At 40.7% G+C, this 14706-nt stretch overlaps 3 non-coding genes across 3 annotated transcripts; all 3 read left to right on the forward strand.

The window, feature by feature from the left end:
- Positions 1–473: 473 nt before the first annotated feature.
- LOC143231223 (5S ribosomal RNA) lies at positions 474–592 on the forward strand. Its single transcript, XR_013016848.1, has one exon. It is a non-coding gene; the product is annotated as a 5S ribosomal RNA (ribosomal RNA).
- A 2122-nt stretch (positions 593–2714) lies between these two features.
- On the forward strand, positions 2715–2833 carry LOC143231224 (5S ribosomal RNA). Its single transcript, XR_013016849.1, has one exon. It is a non-coding gene; the product is annotated as a 5S ribosomal RNA (ribosomal RNA).
- Positions 2834–12713: 9880 nt separating this feature from the next.
- LOC143231225 (5S ribosomal RNA) lies at positions 12714–12832 on the forward strand. The gene has a single exon (XR_013016850.1). It is a non-coding gene; the product is annotated as a 5S ribosomal RNA (ribosomal RNA).
- Positions 12833–14706: the final 1874 nt, after the last annotated feature.

Consider the following 14706-nt stretch of genomic DNA (forward strand, 5'->3'; position numbering starts at 1 on the left):
AATAAAAGAAGGTGAATATTAAATAATTCTAATCCCGATGCAAGCTCGTGTTAAAATCTAAATTCTGCACACACATCTGTAAGTGATGGGATGTGAGCCTGTGTAACGAGAGTAAAATACCAGATTTTGCGAAAGTAGGTCCGAAAGAAATATAAAGAAGACATAAACACCAACATGTGACTAAAAGACGTTTGAGAAAAGTTCTCAGAGGCTAAATTGATCAATTTAAGTGTTCCATGTCAATGACACACACGCCTGTGAGCGACAGTTTCCATACCCCCGTAATGACACTCGTGTTGTTCCGGGGATGTGTAACGCAAACCAGAGTTATCAGGCTCCACTTTCCAGCGACCTCCAGTAAAAGTGAATTCCTAAAGCATCTCTTATATTTCACAGCTAGGAAATTTTGGGCTGCGACAACGATTTTCTTTTAGAGTAACACTTAAAACACCAAATAAGAAAAGAATTAAACTGTCATCGTTCATACCACGTTGAAAGCGCCGGTTCTCGTCCGATCACCGAAGCTAAGCAACGGCGGGCCCGGTTAGTACTTGGGAGGGTGACCACCTGGGAATACCGGGTGATGATGACTTTTTTTTTTTTTTTTCACGTTGAAATTTGTAGGACTCGCAAAGAGCTGATCGATACGTCTCACTTTTTTCACAATTTCTGATTTAAGAGATAAAAAATCCTTCCCGAAAGAGAGAAAGAAAGTGGTTGACTCAATTGAAGTGCCTTAATACTGGGTATTTATTATGGTAAACTGTTGGGAAAACATTTTTGTTATAGGAACTAATCAACTTTTCCATCAACAAGTCAGTTGATAAAACACGCTTCGAAAACGAAATTCAAACATTCATTTCCTGCGATCGTTCAAGAAAAGTAGCAGCTCTCTAAGCAGGTGGCGTTAGCCGCGTTCCATTTCAATTTAAACCAAACCCCTCAATCAGACGTACATTGGAGAGAAAAGAAATAAACTATCTTAGCGGGTCGATCTTCGGAATGCACAAAGGGTGCGAAATCTACAAAACAGAAACTTCGTTAATGAGTAGATCCAGCCCACATCAATCTAAGGCAGTCTTATACAGATGGAATTTAAAACGTTTCCCTATTTCACAAAATTGTCTCGCTCGTGCACGTTTTGCCTAAGAAAAGCAATTGTCGAGGGCTCTGTCTGCTACACAGAAAAGGCGATGCGACAAATATTTCGAGTTTCCTTACATAACGTTCGTTCGCTACGTTTTGTAAAATTACTTTGTCTAGAAATATCGTTGAAGAAAAGTAGCAGCTCTCTAAGCAGGTGGCGTGAGCCGCGTTCCATTTCACTTTAAACCAAACCCCTCCAATCAGACGTATATTGAAGAGAAAAGAAATAAACTATCTTCGCGGGTCGATCTTCGGAATGCACAAAGGGTGCGAAATCTACAAAACATAAACTTCGTTAATGAGTAGATCCAGCCCACATCAATCTAAGGCAGTCTTATACAGATGGAATTTAAAACGTTTCCCTATTTCACAAAATTGTCTCGCTCGTGCACGTTTTGCCTAAGAAAAGCAATTGTCGAGGGATCTGTCTGCTACACAGAAAAGGCGATGCGACAAATATTTCGAGTTTCCTTACATAACGTTCGTTCGCTACGTTTTGTAAAATTACTTTGTCTAGAAATATAACCCAGCAGAGAGAGACTTTACTCGGAGACACCGACGATTGCACACCTTATTTATAAATCAAATATCTATTTTATATGTACGTACATTTGAAAATTAACTTTCCAATAACGACAAGAGTCTTTGCTATTGGGTATAAAACAAAATAGGTGAGTAGAAACAACAAGAAAAAAAAAGTTACAAAACAGTAAAAGCAAAATTGAAAACTTAGCAGTGAAAGAAAAACGCGAAGGAAACGTTTCAGATAAGTAGGAACTCGATACGTGGCACGCTTCCGACTCGCGAACGGTAGTAGCCGAGTGTGACAGGTGCTGTTCCTTTATTCATTCTGTTTCTATAACGTCAGAGAATTATTCCCAGTTTTTGCAACGTACTTTCATTAATATCCATACACTTCTTTAGCGAGAGACAAAAGAGCGACTTCTGAGGCACTCCCACTAGACGGTAACCAGCGTTTAATACTATTTTGTCGTAGGGGGAGACGAAGGCGAGTACACACGACTTCTCCCGATGGAAACCAAAATACACGTTAATAAACACAGGTAAATTAATGTGTATAGCCAAATGACGAATAAAAGAAGGTGAATATTAAATAATTCTAATCCCGATGCAAGCTCGTGTTAAAATCTAAATTCTGCACACACATCTGTAAGTGATGGGATGTGAGCCTGTGTAACGAGAGTAAAATACCAGATTTTGCGAAAGTAGGTCCGAAAGAAATATAAAGAAGACATAAACACCAACATGTGACTAAAAGACGTTTGAGAAAAGTTCTCAGAGGCTAAATTGATCAATTTAAGTGTTCCATGTCAATGACACACACGCCTGTGAGCGACAGTTTCCATACCCCCCCGTAATGACACTCGTGTTGTTCCGGGGATGTGTAACGCAAACCAGAGTTATCAGGCTCCACTTTCCAGCGACCTCCAGTAAAAGTGAATTCCTAAAGCATCTCTTATATTTCACAGCTAGGAAATTTTGGGCTGCGACAACGATTTTCTTTTTAGAGTAACACTTAAAACACCAAATAAGAAAAGAATTAAACTGTCATCGTTCATACCACGTTGAAAGCGCCGGTTCTCGTCCGATCACCGAAGCTAAGCAACGGCGGGCCCGGTTAGTACTTGGGAGGGTGACCACCTGGGAATACCGGGTGATGATGACTTTTTTTTTTTTTTTTCACGTTGAAATTTGTAGGACTCGCAAAGAGCTGATCGATACGTCTCACTTTTTTCACAATTTCTGATTTAAGAGATAAAAAATCCTTCCCGAAAGAGAGAAAGAAAGTGGTTGACTCAATTGAAGTGCCTTAATACTGGGTATTTATTATGGTAAACTGTTGGGAAAACATTTTTGTTATAGGAACTAATCAACTTTTCCATCAACAAGTCAGTTGATAAAACACGCTTCGAAAACGAAATTCAAACATTCATTTCCTGCGATCGTTCAAGAAAAGTAGCAGCTCTCTAAGCAGGTGGCGTTAGCCGCGTTCCATTTCAATTTAAACCAAACCCCTCCAATCAGACGTACATTGGAGAGAAAAGAAATAAACTATCTTAGCGGGTCGATCTTCGGAATGCACAAAGGGTGCGAAATCTACAAAACAGAAACTTCGTTAATGAGTAGATCCAGCCCACATCAATCTAAGGCAGTCTTATACAGATGGAATTTAAAACGTTTCCCTATTTCACAAAATTGTCTCGCTCGTGCACGTTTTGCCTAAGAAAAGCAATTGTCGAGGGCTCTGTCTGCTACACAGAAAAGGCGATGCGACAAATATTTCGAGTTTCCTTACATAACGTTCGTTCGCTACGTTTTGTAAAATTACTTTGTCTAGAAATATCGTTGAAGAAAAGTAGCAGCTCTCTAAGCAGGTGGCGTGAGCCGCGTTCCATTTCACTTTAAACCAAACCCCTCCAATCAGACGTATATTGAAGAGAAAAGAAATAAACTATCTTCGCGGGTCGATCTTCGAATGCACAAAGGGTGCGAAATCTACAAAACATAAACTTCGTTAATGAGTAGATCCAGCCCACATCAATCTAAGGCAGTCTTATACAGATGGAATTTAAAACGTTTCCCTATTTCACAAAATTGTCTCGCTCGTGCACGTTTTGCCTAAGAAAAGCAATTGTCGAGGGATCTGTCTGCTACACAGAAAAGGCGATGCGACAAATATTTCGAGTTTCCTTACATAACGTTCGTTCGCTACGTTTTGTAAAATTACTTTGTCTAGAAATATAACCCAGCAGAGAGAGACTTTACTCGGAGACACCGACGATTGCACACCTTATTTATAAATCAAATATCTATTTTATATGTACGTACATTTGAAAATTAACTTTCCAATAACGACAAGAGTCTTTGCTATTGGGTATAAAACAAAATAGGTGAGTAGAAACAACAAGAAAAAAAAAGTTACAAAACAGTAAAAGCAAAATTGAAAACTTAGCAGTGAAAGAAAAACGCGAAGGAAACGTTTCAGATAAGTAGGAACTCGATACGTGGCACGCTTCCGACTCGCGAACGGTAGTAGCCGAGTGTGACAGGTGCTGTTCCTTTATTCATTCTGTTTCTATAACGTCAGAGAATTATTCCCAGTTTTTGCAACGTACTTTCATTAATATCCATACACTTCTTTAGCGAGAGACAAAAGAGCGACTTCTGAGGCACTCCCACTAGACGGTAACCAGCGTTTAATACTATTTTGTCGTAGGGGGGAGACGAAGGCGAGTACACACGACTTCTCCCGATGGAAACCAAAATACACGTTAATAAACACAGGTAAATTAATGTGTATAGCCAAATGACGAATAAAAGAAGGTGAATATTAAATAATTCTAATCCCGATGCAAGCTCGTGTTAAAATCTAAATTCTGCACACACATCTGTAAGTGATGGGATGTGAGCCTGTGTAACGAGAGTAAAATACCAGATTTTGCGAAAGTAGGTCCGAAAGAAATATAAAGAAGACATAAACACCAACATGTGACTAAAAGACGTTTGAGAAAAGTTCTCAGAGGCTAAATTGATCAATTTAAGTGTTCCATGTCAATGACACACACGCCTGTGAGCGACAGTTTCCATACCCCCGTAATGACACTCGTGTTGTTCCGGGGATGTGTAACGCAAACCAGAGTTATCAGGCTCCACTTTCCAGCGACCTCCAGTAAAAGTGAATTCCTAAAGCATCTCTTATATTTCACAGCTAGGAAATTTTGGGCTGCGACAACGATTTTCTTTTAGAGTAACACTTAAAACACCAAATAAGAAAAGAATTAAACTGTCATCGTTCATACCACGTTGAAAGCGCCGGTTCTCGTCAACGAGTACAGACGTGTTTTTCGAGCTCCTCATTGCCTTAGTGTAAATTTAACAGCTAAGCCTAGTGAGCGTGTAGTTCTTTTTTTTTTTTTTTTTGCTAGATTTTATTTTTCCAAGTTGTTTGACGATGTCTTCATCAACCAAGAAGGTCATGGAAGTTATGCGTCGTACAGTTTTTGTGGAAACGACAACTTCAAGCCATGGGGACGTTATCCATTCTGTTATTTCTACGTTTGGTGCTGCTTCGGTCACTGCTGTAGTTCCTCGCCCGGGTGGATATGAGGTAACTTTTGTTCTTCCCGACGATGTGGACCTGGCTATAGATGCTGGTCTAACTGTAAATGGTGTGCACTGTTCGGCTAATGGTGTCACTAAACGTACTATTACTGTGTCATTTATGGACGTACCCGAATATATCGACGATGATATTATTCTAAATAAACTTAAAGATTATGATTGTGAGGTGAAAAGCCCTATTGTGTGGAAGAGGGACCAGGGCATATACTTAGGTATACGCCATGTTCGTGTGTGTTTTAGTGAGAAGTGTATCTCTTTGCCGTACGTAGTAAAGTTTTGATCCTTTGGGCAAGGCGGTATTGGTAAAAGTGAAGCATGATCGCCAGTCAAAAGTATGTAATTTATGTTTGGGGCGGATCATCTATATCGCGATTGCCCCAATTTATATGCCGACATTGTCATATGCAGGGACACGTCCGTCAACGTTGTCCCAAGCTTGTTGTTCCTCGAACTTCCTCTAGTGACGACGCTGAAGTGGCCACGCCTACTACTTCTCGTGACGCCGCTGAAGTAGACACGGCTGCTCCCTCTCGTGCAGTGCCTCATGATGTTGACACCATTTCTGTTTGTCCACGCGTTGATTCGGAGGTTCCCCTTTCAAAGAAGGCTGCAGCTACCCATCGGGTGGTGGACGATGTTTCTGCCCGACGATCGACGGTTTCTGGTGGGGCCAGGAACGGGCAAGTAGTCACCCCTGCTGCAAGTCGCAATTTTGATCGTCACTTCCCGCCACTTCCGGTTAGTGGTGTGAGTACCGCCGGCGATGTGGAGGTGCCTCTTCCTCGTCGTTGGAGGTATGCTAGTGTGGTGGCAATGTCTCCTGGTGACACTTCTAAGAAGGGCAGTGGACGAAAACGGGTGTCGGACGTGCCAATACTACGGATATCTCGGGCGAAGGCGAAGGCGGTGTCGCAGCCTTAAATGTGTTTTTTGTGACAGTTTGTTTGTTTCAGTTCGTGTAAGACTGTCATTTATTGTTATTTGAACTTTGTGCATATTTGCTTAGATCTTTACATTTATTCTTGTTATTTTTGTGTTTGTGACAGTTTCCTTTCAATTCTTGTACCTTTACTTTCTCTTTAGCATGGTACATTTACTAAGGGTGGGAGTTTTGAATTGTAATGGGTTGCGTAATATTAGTAAGCTGTCTTATTATCTGGATTACTTTGTTACTAATTTTGATGTTGTTTGTTTACAGGAAACGTTTTTACTGATGATTTTCCTGATGTCGTTCTGAAATTTTGGCCAGGTGTAGCTTTTTTTAATAATTCTACTTCTGGCCGACAAGGGTTGCCATCTTGGTACAGCAGTTTTGTGTGATAATGTTACATTCGTTTCTTCTGATGGGGTGGGTAGGGTTCTGACAGTCAAATTCAGTTTCGAGTCTTTGTCTTATCTGTTATCATCTGTGTACGCTCCTCGCGATATCTCCGAGCGACGGGAATTTTTCCAAAACTTGGAGTATTGTTTGGATGGTTGCACAGGATTGCTTGTTGTGGGAGATTTTAATTGTGTGGTGGATGTGGCACGCGATCGATTTCCGGTCCGTTTCTACCGAGACGCCAGCCGTTCGGCTTTTGTCCAGTTTCTTAATAGGTTTGATTTGCTTGATGCGCATTCACTCATATCGCCGACTACACCTGGTTTCACATGGAAGCGTTTTGTTAATGGTGAGATGATGTCGTCACGTATTGACAGGGTTTTGCTTTCTTCTACCTTGCAGGGGACTGTCCAACGTTTCCGTACGTTGTGGTTTCCTGCTACAGATCACGCTTTATTGGGCTTCGACCTTACTCTGCGACCAATTGTCAGAGGTCCTAATTTCTGGCACTTCAATAACCAGTTATTGAGGGATGCCGAATATGTGAAAGCCATTAAGCTGTTGATCGCCAGAAGTCGTAGTTGGTCAGTTTATGGGACTGATAAAATTAAATGGTATGAACAATTGAAATGCGCGTTCCGTATACTTACCGAGCGTTATTCGATTCTTCGTGCGCGGGCATCCCGTTCTCGCAAATGTCAGCTTGAGTCGTCCATCAATCGTGAGCTTCGAAAACTGACCCGTTTCCCTGGTAGATCTAAGGTCAAATTGTATGAACTTGAAGATGCATTGGAGACTTTGGATCACGATACCATAGAGGGGCGAGGATTCGATCTCATATTCGTTGGTTTGAGGAGGGTGAGAGATCTACATCTTACTTTCTTCGTATGGAAAAGGTCCGTCAAAGCAGAATTGAGTTTAGATCCATGCTCACTGATAGGGGTGTGGAGGTGTCCGGTGTGGAAGATATCGCTGCTGTTTTACATCAGTATTATTCCGCACTGTACTCTAAGGATATCGTTCTGCAGGCAGACATAGATTTAGTTCTCTCATTTGTTGATCGAACTCTTTCCAGTGAACAAGCTAATATTTGTGATGCTCCATTCACGGTTCCGGAAGTTATCGCTGCTTTAGACAGTTTACCGCTGGGCAAATCTCCTGGTTTGGATGGTTTTACCTCCGAATTTTTCAAATATTTTCTACCTCTTTTTGTTGACGACTTTTATCTGTCTTGTCTCAACTGTTTCACTCTCCACAGTTGCTCCGTACAATGTGTTCTGGGGTAATTGTTCCTATCCCGAAAGGGGATCGACGGTTGGCGGCTAACAGCCGGCCTTTGACATTGCTTTGTACTGACTATAAGCTTTTGGCCAAAGTGCTGGCTCGTCGCCTTTCGTCTGTGATCTCCAGTTTAGTTTCAGATGACCAATCCGGGTGTATACCTGGACGGGACGTTGCTGATACTCCATTAACACTCGTTTTGCTATTGCAATCTTTAGCACGTACCGGCCAGGGTGGAATCTTTTTGAAGCTCGATCAGATGCAAGCTTTTGATCGGGTGGCCTATGACTATCTATTTCAACTTCTTCTGCGTATGGGTTTTGGTTCTACTTTTGTTCATTGGGTTCGTCTTTGCTATACTTCTATTTCTAGTTGTGTAAAGTTTAATGGATTTCTCACTAATGATTTTGCTATTACTCGGGGTATTCGTCAAGGATGCCCCATGTCTGCTCTACTTTACGTTCTCAGTGTCGAACCGTTACGAAATATGTTAGTCCATAATGTACATATTACTGGTATTGGTGGTGATGTGCTACTCACCACGCCTTCACTTACTTATCAGCATGCTGATGATACCACCTTAACCTTACGAGACGCCGAATCTTTGCCGCATGTGTTGGATGTCTGCCAAACTTTTGGCAAAGCTACTGGTGGGAAGATCAACTGGACCAAGAGTCAGGGTTTGTGGGTTGGGTGTTTGGCCTCTTCTGCAGACTTCGTCCTTGGTGAGTTGAGAATTTCCCAGGATCCTATTCGGATTTTGGGAATAGTTTTCCACTCTAATTTCGATGTCATGCTGCAAGATACGTGGCAGGGTGTATTGCGCAGGGTATCTCGTGTCTTGGTGTCGTGGCGATTTCGTTCTTTGTCGCTAAAGGGTAAATCTCTTGTGGTGAACTCCTTGGTGGCATCGGTGTTATGGTACCCGTTGAATATACTCCCGTTGCCAAGACAGTTTGAGGCTAGATTTCGCAAATGTATACTGGATTTTATTTGGCGGGGAGGTATACATAAAGTGGCATACGGTATTCTGATTCGGAGTTATGATTGTGGAGGTATCAACTTGGTTGATGTTAACACTCGTAAACTCGCATTCCGTTTGAAGTTGTTGCAGCGTTGTTTGGATGCTTCTTGTCCTTCCACCTTGCGACAACTTCTTTCTGGATTTTTTCTTGTTATGGTAATCTCTCTTTAAGCTTTCGGATTCTTCAATGCCGTATTTTGCCACGTTTTGTGAAATCGTTACCTTTCTATATTCAGGAAATGTTTCATGCCTGGAAGGTTCTTCTTGGGGATAAAGGGATTGTCCCAGCTCCTCTTTCCCCAAATTTTGATGAACCTTTGTTTTTCAATCCGGCTATTGTTGATGTTCGCCACCGAACATTTCATTTTCCTGAATTTATTAACGCAGGTTTGGTTCAGGTCCGTCATTTAATGTACGAGGTGCTCCCTGCTTTTCTTCCGGTGGGGCAGTGATTGAAATGTGTACGGACGCTGACCCGTTGGCCAATGCCCGCACAATTTTTTCACATTTTCATATGCTCAAGGAGGCGTTGCCTGTGGAGTGGTTGCCGATTTTGTCTACCCAGCCGGCTCCTCTTCCGTCGTCCACATGTGTTGTGGATTTATATTTTCTGGACCACTCTGATAATCGAGTTCATTTTCAAGGTTTATCTCTGCGGCAACTGGTGGGATATATACAGTTTTCACTCGCTAATAACTTCCCTGCTCCATTCTACTGGGGATATTGTTCCTCCTGGAGACTGGAAACGCATTCGTAAAAACGCTTATTCTTCTTTTGTTGGTTTTTTTGTTTGTGATGTGGATTATTTACTCTGGTTGCGGGCGATTACCACAAATGTCAAGCTGATACATATGGACAGACATCCCACAGGGTTGTGCACTTTCTGTTCCCAGGCGCCAGAAACCATAGACCATCTGTTTTTCCAATGTCCTTTTGTACAGCCCTTGTGGTCATATGTATATAAATTATTGGCATTTTATTTTGGATGTCCCATATCAAACTGGGTATGGAGGAGATGCCTCTTAGTGGGATCTCATCCTTCGTTACCCAGGAGATGCTGGAACATATTCCGTTTAATTACAAGTTTGGCACGTCAGGTTATATGTTCTGCTCGTTCAGTTTCTTTGGCACGAAATCGCGTCATTCATTTAATTTCCATGTTTAAAGTGCGTGTACGGAGACATATATATCTTCATTATCATAGATCTTTGTTACATAACTCATTAAATGTTTTTTATTCTGTGTATTCTTATGTTGGTAGCTTGGTAACCCAAGGTGCCCAAGGTTATTTCTTGTGTACGTTGTTAAGATAAGTTGTTATTTCATTATATTTTTGTTACCAATGAAAGATCCATTGATTTCTTGTTTGTTAATGTTCATTATAATGTTTGTTGGATTACCTGCTGTTCCAATTACCTCTTTTATTTCTTTTTCCTTAATTTTATTAACTTTGTGGTAATTTTCAGCATGGTAATCTATAGAGTTATTGTTACATGCTAATTCATTAACTTGTGTTTTATTTGTTGTATTTCTGTGTATACCCCCTCGTTGAGGTGGGATAAATAAAGAGAAAAAAAAAAAAAAAAAGCCGGTTCTCGTCCGATCACCGAAGCTAAGCAACGGCGGGCCCGGTTAGTACTTGGGAGGGTGACCACCTGGGAATACCGGGTGATGATGACTTTTTTTTTTTTTTTTCACGTTGAAATTTGTAGGTCTCGCAAAGAGCTGATCGATACGTCTCACTTTTTTCACAATTTCTGATTTAAGAGATAAAAAATCCTTCCCGAAAGAGAGAAAGAAAGTGGTTGACTCAATTGAAGTGCCTTAATACTGGGTATTTATTATGGTAAACTGTTGGGAAAACATTTTGTTATAGGAACTAATCAACTTTTCCATCAACAAGTCAGTTGATAAAACACGCTTCGAAAACGAAATTCAAACATTCATTTCCTGCGATCGTTCAAGAAAAGTAGCAGCTCTCTAAGCAGGTGGCGTTAGCCGCGTTCCATTTCAATTTAAACCAAACCCCTCCAATCAGACGTACATTGGAGAGAAAAGAAATAAACTATCTTAGCGGGTCGATCTTCGGAATGCACAAAGGGTGCGAAATCTACAAAACAGAAACTTCGTTAATGAGTAGATCCAGCCCACATCAATCTAAGGCAGTCTTATACAGATGGAATTTAAAACGTTTCCCTATTTCACAAAATTGTCTCGCTCGTGCACGTTTTGCCTAAGAAAAGCAATTGTCGAGGTCTCTGTCTGCTACACAGAAAAGGCGATGCGACAAATATTTCGAGTTTCCTTACATAACGTTCGTTCGCTACGTTTTGTAAAATTACTTTGTCTAGAAATATCGTTGAAGAAAAGTAGCAGCTCTCTAAGCAGGTGGCGTGAGCCGCGTTCCATTTCACTTTAAACCAAACCCCTCCAATCAGACGTATATTGAAGAGAAAAGAAATAAACTATCTTCGCGGGTCGATCTTCGAATGCACAAAGGGTGCGAAATCTACAAAACATAAACTTCGTTAATGAGTAGATCCAGCCCACATCAATCTAAGGCAGTCTTATACAGATGGAATTTAAAACGTTTCCCTATTTCACAAAATTGTCTCGCTCGTGCACGTTTTGCCTAAGAAAAGCAATTGTCGAGGGCTCTGTCTGCTACACAGAAAAGGCGATGCGACAAATATTTCGAGTTTCCTTACATAACGTTCGTTCGCTACGTTTTGTAAAATTACTTTGTCTAGAAATATAACCCAGCAGAGAGAGACTTTACTCGGAGACACCGACGATTGCACACCTTATTTATAAATCAAATATCTATTTTATATGTACGTACATTTGAAAATTAACTTTCCAATAACGACAAGAGTCTTTGCTATTGGAGTATAAAACAAAATAGGTGAGTAGAAACAACAAGAAAAAAAAGTTACAAAACAGTAAAAGCAAAATTGAAAACTTAGCAGTGAAAGAAAAACGCGAAGGAAACGTTTCAGATAAGTAGGAACTCGATACGTGGCACGCTTCCGACTCGCGAACGGTAGTAGCCGAGTGTGACAGGTGCTGTTCCTTTATTCATTCTGTTTCTATAACGTCAGAGAATTATTCCCAGTTTTTGCAACGTACTTTCATTAATATCCATACACTTCTTTAGCGAGAGACAAAAGAGCGACTTCTGAGGCACTCCCACTAGACGGTAACCAGCGTTTAATACTATTTTGTCGTAGGGGGAGACGAAGGCGAGTACACACGACTTCTCCCGATGGAAACCAAAATACACGTTAATAAACACAGGTAAATTAATGTGTATAGCCAAATGACGAATAAAAGAAGGTGAATATTAAATAATTCTAATCCCGATGCAAGCTCGTGTTAAAATCTAAATTCTGCACACACATCTGTAAGTGATGGGATGTGAGCCTGTGTAACGAGAGTAAAATACCAGATTTTGCGAAAGTAGGTCCGAAAGAAATATAAAGAAGACATAAACACCAACATGTGACTAAAAGACGTTTGAGAAAAGTTCTCAGAGGCTAAATTGATCAATTTAAGTGTTCCATGTCAATGACACACACGCCTGTGAGCGACAGTTTCCATACCCCCGTAATGACACTCGTGTTGTTCCGGGGATGTGTAACGCAAACCAGAGTTATCAGGCTCCACTTTCCAGCGACCTCCAGTAAAAGTGAATTCCTAAAGCATCTCTTATATTTCACAGCTAGGAAATTTTGGGCTGCGACAACGATTTTCTTTTAGAGTAACACTTAAAACACCAAATAAGAAAAGAATTAAACTGTCATCGTTCATACCACGTTGAAAGCGCCGGTTCTCGTCCGATCACCGAAGCTAAGCAACGGCGGGCCCGGTTAGTACTTGGGAGGGTGACCACCTGGGAATACCGGGTGATGATGACTTTTTTTTTTTTTTTTCACGTTGAAATTTGTAGGTCTCGCAAAGAGCTGATCGATACGTCTCACTTTTTTCACAATTTCTGATTTAAGAGATAAAAAATCCTTCCCGAAAGAGAGAAAGAAAGTGGTTGACTCAATTGAAGTGCCTTAATACTGGGTATTTATTATGGTAAACTGTTGGGAAAACATTTTGTTATAGGAACTAATCAACTTTTCCATCAACAAGTCAGTTGATAAAACACGCTTCGAAAACGAAATTCAAACATTCATTTCCTGCGATCGTTCAAGAAAAGTAGCAGCTCTCTAAGCAGGTGGCGTTAGCCGCGTTCCATTTCAATTTAAACCAAACCCCTCCAATCAGACGTACATTGGAGAGAAAAGAAATAAACTATCTTAGCGGGTCGATCTTCGGAATGCACAAAGGGTGCGAAATCTACAAAACAGAAACTTCGTTAATGAGTAGATCCAGCCCACATCAATCTAAGGCAGTCTTATACAGATGGAATTTAAAACGTTTCCCTATTTCACAAAATTGTCTCGCTCGTGCACGTTTTGCCTAAGAAAAAGCAATTGTCGAGGGCTCTGTCTGCTACACAGAAAAGGCGATGCGACAAATATTTCGAGTTTCCTTACATAACGTTCGTTCGCTACGTTTTGTAAAATTACTTTGTCTAGAAATATCGTTGAAGAAAAGTAGCAGCTCTCTAAGCAGGTGGCGTGAGCCGCGTTCCATTTCACTTTAAACCAAACCCCTCAATCAGACGTATATTGAAGAGAAAAGAAATAAACTATCTTCGCGGGTCGATCTTCGAATGCACAAAGGGTGCGAAATCTACAAAACATAAACTTCGTTAATGAGTAGATCCAGCCCACATCAATCTAAGGCAGTCTTATACAGATGGAATTTAAAACGTTTCCCTATTTCACAAAATTGTCTCGCTCGTGCACGTTTTGCCTAAGAAAAGCAATTGTCGAGGGATCTGTCTGCTACACAGAAAAGGCGATGCGACAAATATTTCGAGTTTCCTTACATAACGTTCGTTCGCTACGTTTTGTAAAATTACTTTGTCTAAAAATATAACCCAGCAGAGAGAGACTTTACTCGGAGACACCGACGATTGCACACCTTATTTATAAATCAAATATCTATTTTATATGTACGTACATTTGAAAATTAACTTTCCAATAACGACAAGAGTCTTTGCTATTGGGTATAAAACAAAATAGGTGAGTAGAAACAACAAGAAAAAAAAGTTACAAAACAGTAAAAGCAAAATTGAAAACTTAGCAGTGAAAGAAAAACGCGAAGGAAACGTTTCAGATAAGTAGGAACTCGATACGTGGCACGCTTCCGATAGTAGCCGAGTGTGACAGGTGCTGTTCCTTTATTCATTCTGTTTCTATAACGTCAGAGAATTATTCCCAGTTTTTCCAACGTACTTTCATTAATATCCATACACTTCTTTAGCGAGAGACAAAAGAGCGACTTCTGAGGCTCTCCCACTAGACGGTAACCAGCGTTTAATACTATTTTGTCGTAGGGAGAGACGAAGGCGAGTACACACGACTTCTCCCGATGGAAACCAAAATACACGTTAATAAACACAGGTAAATTAATGTGTATAGCCAAATGACGAATAAAAGAAGGTGAATATTAAATAATTCTAATCCCGATGCAAGCTCGTGTTAAAATCTAAATTCTGCACACACATCTGTAAGTGATGGGATGTGAGCCTGTGTAACGAGAGTAAAATACCAGATTTTGCGAAAGTAGGTCCGAAAGAAATATAAAGAAGACATAAACACCAACATGTGACTAAAAGACGTTTGAGAAAAGTTCTCAGAGGCTAAATTGATCAATTTAAGTGTTCCATGTC

This window comes from Tachypleus tridentatus, chromosome 10, assembly GCF_004210375.1.
Source record: "Tachypleus tridentatus isolate NWPU-2018 chromosome 10, ASM421037v1, whole genome shotgun sequence".
NCBI lineage: Eukaryota > Metazoa > Arthropoda > Merostomata > Xiphosura > Limulidae > Tachypleus > Tachypleus tridentatus.